The sequence below is a fragment of the Meleagris gallopavo genome, chromosome 2 (assembly GCF_000146605.3).
Source record: "Meleagris gallopavo isolate NT-WF06-2002-E0010 breed Aviagen turkey brand Nicholas breeding stock chromosome 2, Turkey_5.1, whole genome shotgun sequence".
NCBI classification, from domain to species: domain Eukaryota; kingdom Metazoa; phylum Chordata; class Aves; order Galliformes; family Phasianidae; genus Meleagris; species Meleagris gallopavo.
The window spans coordinates 71921465-71926701 of record NC_015012.2 but is presented as its reverse complement, the minus strand read 5'-3'; the positions used below and the strand labels follow the sequence as shown (position 1 = coordinate 71926701).

General features: G+C 35.9%; 1 long non-coding RNA gene across 2 annotated transcripts in view; it reads right to left on the bottom strand.

The window, feature by feature from the left end:
- The window catches only part of LOC104909888, a 13467-nt gene extending 10164 nt beyond the window's left edge, over positions 1-3303 (bottom strand). Inside the window, exons 1-2 of one of the 2 annotated variants that reach the window (XR_792653.3) lie at positions 2904-3303; positions 1689-1760 (exon numbers count right to left, since the gene is read on the bottom strand). This is a non-coding gene — a long non-coding RNA (uncharacterized LOC104909888). The remainder of the gene's footprint in view (positions 1-1688; positions 1761-2903) is intronic. The other variant, XR_792654.3, reaches the window with a different exon arrangement.
- Positions 3304-5237: the final 1934 nt, after the last annotated feature.

Here is a 5237-nt window from a genome sequence, read left to right as displayed (position 1 = left end):
AATAAAAAAATAATAATAATAAAAAAAAGCAAAAAAAAAAGCAGTATTCAGGCAATAAATTATCAATTTTTCTATCATTTTTAATGTACTTTTCATTCCCATATTTACTCTGATATATCTGTAAAAAGTAATAACAAGCCCTCTCATTCTCTTCTTTATTAGGCCCCTTAACTTTTCCTAAACAACTAACCCTCTTCTGATCACAATAGTATGACTTTTCTGATCATTTTCCTGACTGAATAAATTTTACCTAAATGGAAGGGATTGAAATCTATATTAGATTTTTCAAAGAGTGTGATGAGGGAGTTTTAGCAGGAGGGTAATGAAGGAGACTTCAGTTCCTAAGATACAAAATATAGCCTGATGAATATAGGAAAAATAATCATTAGTTGTTTTTCAAAATCAGATAAATATGGCATGTTTCCTTTGAGAAAGGTCAATCACAAAGATGGATGAAAAATAAATACAAGAGATTTAGGTTATCTTCAATTCTAGTTCTTCTGGTCCCTCTAAAGGGAAGATAAAATTCTGTCAGATGTTATACAGATGTTACAATGGCTGCTGTTAAAAGGAATCTTTCGAAGACACGTATTATAAAGTAGACTCCAGTACAGACAGAATTTTTGTTATTAGTCCTCCAAGAAAGATGTTGTTATGACTGATATGAATCGTTTAGAAAATAGGGTAGACCTGAAAGGAACTGGTAGGGCATGTTAAAGTACAAAGGAGCATCAAAGATGAGGATAGTCAGGTAAGAAAAAGAACAGCAGTAGATCTCAAAAGTAACTTAGATTTCTTTTTCAAAGGTAGAGTATGGCATATTTTTACTTTTCCCCATGCATTTCTTTCTGAATTACAATTTGCTTTTCTGAAGCAAATTCTTTATCACTGAAGTTATAGTACACTCCTTTCAGTACTTCTGTTCAATCCTATTTCCACTTGCGACATTAATTGAACCATGTGAGTTCAATTGAGTGATAGGTTATTCACAGTCATTAATGGAATCAGGGTCAGATTCCTGATACTTATAAATAATTTGTGAGATCACAAAAGTTGCCTTCTTAGAGGCAACATCAAATTATACTTCATAGTGTAAGAGAATGTGAAAAGGAATCTGCCTCCATACATCCCATTGATGTTATGTTTTTAAACAAAGGACAAAAAAAGGAGAATGCTTTTTGTTTTCTTCTTTTTTTTTCCTGTAGTAGACTGTAGTACACAAAAGGTCTACTTTTATACTCTTCTTGAACAGATAATTCAGAGATACAATTTTGACAAACTATAATTAATATTCAAGAAGATATGAAGGGAAACATAAAGGAAAAATTATTAGATACTACAGTAGTCATTTCCTTTTTCCCTGTAAAATCCTTCTAAAAATATTTTTTATCTATTACTCTCTTTTGCATTTTAAACATTACTGCAAATTGCAAAGGAAAAAAACATAAAAAGCTATTTACTAAATGCAAATGAAGACAAATAAGAGGGATATGTATATTATCAAACCAGGAAACACTGATCTAGTCATTGCTGTAAGCAGATAGCCCATTTCTCTGAGTTTCCTAACATCTGTTCAAATCCTTTGAATTTCTTCAACATGCAAATCCTGAGCCATTCCAAATGTTCTGGACTAGGCACATGAAATATAGAAATTATAATATAAAATTAATATAGAAATTATGCCATACCTTCAGGGGATCTTATGATGCTTCCTGGTACAGGGAAAGACATTGCTGTTGCTCTCCAATGCACTATATTCTCTAAAATGTAAAATATACAGTAATGACAGTAATGCAACTTAGGCATAAAAATACCATAAAGCATGAAGTAACAATTTTATGACAAAATTCTACTATTTATAGAGTAGATATAAATGTGGATAAAGCTGAAATCACTATCTCTTTTATAGTTTCCTATTACAAGATTACTTGCAGTTCACTACAAACTTAGAAGAGCAAAGGTTTAATTTCCGAATCTACTGGCTTAGACTAAGTAATCAATCAGTTATCACAGTAATTAATTAGTTATTAAGTAGTTCTACATTTTATTGAAAACTTAGTAAAAAGGAGCAGTGGTATAATATCTTTCAAAAGTTGGTTTGGACCATAAATCCCTTAACACAGGACCACATATCCCTTCTTTTTACTTCCTAGCTATTATTTTCTCCAGGTTTTGCTATGGAGATCTAGATGCCATCAGTTTTTACATTTTTCAGATTCAGAAGCTTCCTGCATAAGCAAGCATTTATCTCAAAGCATATCAGAAACCCAGCTTTGATATGATTCCTGGTTTCAGTGCCTTTGCTGGTGCCAGCAATGTTGTATGCAAGAGGAACAGACTTTTTGGTAAGAAAATCTCAAGCTGTAAAGAATTTTGAACTTTTCTAGCTACTGAGGTTTATGGAGCACCATTTCCATTCTCATCAGCTACTGAATCACATTCAAAGTTTTAATGTTCTTAATGAGTCTCTTTGAGTCTAGAGCTCAAGGTATCTAAACTGAAGTCCCCTAATTAAAACAGTGATTGACAATTTTGTTCAATTGGAAAACAGAAATCTTTGCAAGGAGGATAAGTCTTAGTAACTGTTACAGAGCACTTTTGCTAAGACAGAAATCAGCTCCTTCAGGAAGTACAAGTTCACCTGCCACCTTCCTTTTCACGCACAAACTGGATTTTCTTAACCTTTCCTTCTGTAATGTAAACGTTTAGACTAACAGTCAGACAAGCATTATATGTTGTAAAACAAAACATTGCACAGTATACACATCTTCCCCTGGGGAAAGGAATGAAAGAATAAACATGTAACAAGCATTAGTCACATTGCTTTATGCATTGGAAGGCACTCAAATTTTCAATGTGAATATACTATAAAGAGATACATAAAATATAATAAATATACATACTTGCCAAATAATTTGCTGCATTCTGCATCAGTCTGAGTTAGAATATATTTTAAGAGTAGTTCCAGGTGCAGAGCATTTCAGTTGAGTTGAGGAAGGTTTCAAAATCTTTTCAGAAAGGCAGTGTTGCATTTACCTTGCTAAGCACAGATATAAAAAGCAGTCGTTATATTTTTAAATATTATTTCTTAGCAACACCTGGATCGAACTGGCAAATCATCAGTGGTGATCTTGACCAACAAGGAGCAGAGAAACACCCTGTTCTCCTCCTTGCTGTCAGCTGGCTGCTTCCTAGTAACCATTCAGTATCATCTCAGTTTTACTTTCATTTCCATAGGGTCCGAAAGCAGGATCAGTTAACAACTGAAGTGTGTAGACACAATCAGCCTAGGAAGGAAGAACAGCCATTAGAATCTGAGCAGAGTTATTTCAGAGATGTTCAGAAGAAAGATTTTGGAAATGTTTGCCACAACAAAGGTATATATTCCACTTCTGGTTTAAAGATAATATCTACAGTAATTCAATCCATAATTTACAAGCACCACGTGCTCCTGGTACTCATTTTTCTCTAGACATACCACTTTTCAAAAGTAACAGAATATTGGTTGGGAGGTTAAACTTCTACTGCCATACCGCCAACATCCACCTCCGATGTTATAGGCCACAATAATAAAATAAGAGACATTACTTTCAGAGCAGTATTTCCTCTTTTGTCATCTCTCCTTATCATCTGGCAGATATTCAAGCTGCACTAGACAGAATTCAGTTATCTCAAATTGCTTCTTTAGACCAGTCAGGTCAGTGGTGAAAGGTGAAGCATATCATATCTTGCCAAGACTGAATCTAATTTGTCACACTTTTCTACCTTTTCTACCACTTGCCTGCATGGTGTCATCTTTAATAGAATTTAACTTCTGATGTGAGTTCCACTACAGTCACTGGAAGTTGTTCAGAATCTTGATGTCATAATGCATAGATACAGAGACAATGAGCTGTCCCCTGAACTGGACTCAAGGCCTGGGCAGACAATTTTGTTAGCATTCAGCCAAGCACTCTTCCTTAAGTATGCTGTACTGCAGACTGGTGATACAGACCTAATTATTTGATTGCACATCTTAGGGGTTCACCTGTGTTTCTCAGATCATAAATGCAGAATTTTATGCAGGATCTTCTATCTGATTCTGTGCACTTTGACTTTGTTGAATGATTGAGGAGTTTCTGCAGATTTGTTACCATAGCTTGAGGCAGAATCCAGATGTATGGTACAGCTGTGTCTTCATTTCAGTGCTGAAGTTGTATACACTGTGTTATCTTCAGTAAATTATTCAGTACTGTGGTGTTAATCATGTGCTATAATGGTGTCACGGGATTCTGTACAGAGTAGGACAGAGCTTCTCTAAGACTACAGAAAAGTTTGAGCTCGTCAGCAAGCGTACTCTGCCAGGAAAGATGCACGTGAGTAAAAACAACTTGAAAAGAGAGAAGAATGGAAGAAATCAATTCATTCAGAAGTATACAGGTGCATTACAGGTACTCCAACATATTTGTGTAATGTCTCTCACTGGAGAATAAATGATGATCAGTACAGAGTGAAACTCTTTCTTCTTCTTAAGCCCATAACAGACTTTCCACAGACTTTGGTGGTTCAAGGATTTAATCAATTGATCTCAAGCACCACGTGATTAATAATTCTTTTTAAAAAATCCTTTGGTTATAGCTTCCTTAGGTAAAATGTTATGCCTCTCACTTTTAATGCATGAAGTGAGGAATCACATATGCTGGCAACACTGTTTCTGATGCAAGCCAAGATGCCATTGGCCTTCTTGGCCACCTGGGCTCACTTCTGCCTCATGTTCACCTGAGCATCAGCCAGCACCCCCAGGTCCATTTCCTCTACACAGAGGAAATGATAGAACAGGCTGCCCAGGGAGATTGTGGATGCTCTGTCCCTGAAGGTGTTTTAGATCAGATTCGATGGAGCCCTGGCCAACATCATCTAGTACAAGATCTGGAGGTTGGCCTGTTGCAGAGAGTTGAAACTTGATGATCCTTGAGGTATCTTCCAGACCAAGCCATTGTGTGATTCTATTATTCGAATGTCATTCTTGTTACTACATATGCACATTGGCATGCTACTGCACACCACATTGTTGGAAAGTGCTATGCAGGTCAAAGCCCTTTGCTCACTTGATGTGTGCATTTTTGGTGGTCAGCTTTCATATTCTGTGCTGCACTCAGGCATGTATACTCTTCCCCGATGCTGATGAGGATAGGAAGACAGTACTCTCTATTGGTTATCTCAGTGAAGGCTATTTACACAACTGAAAATCACTACTG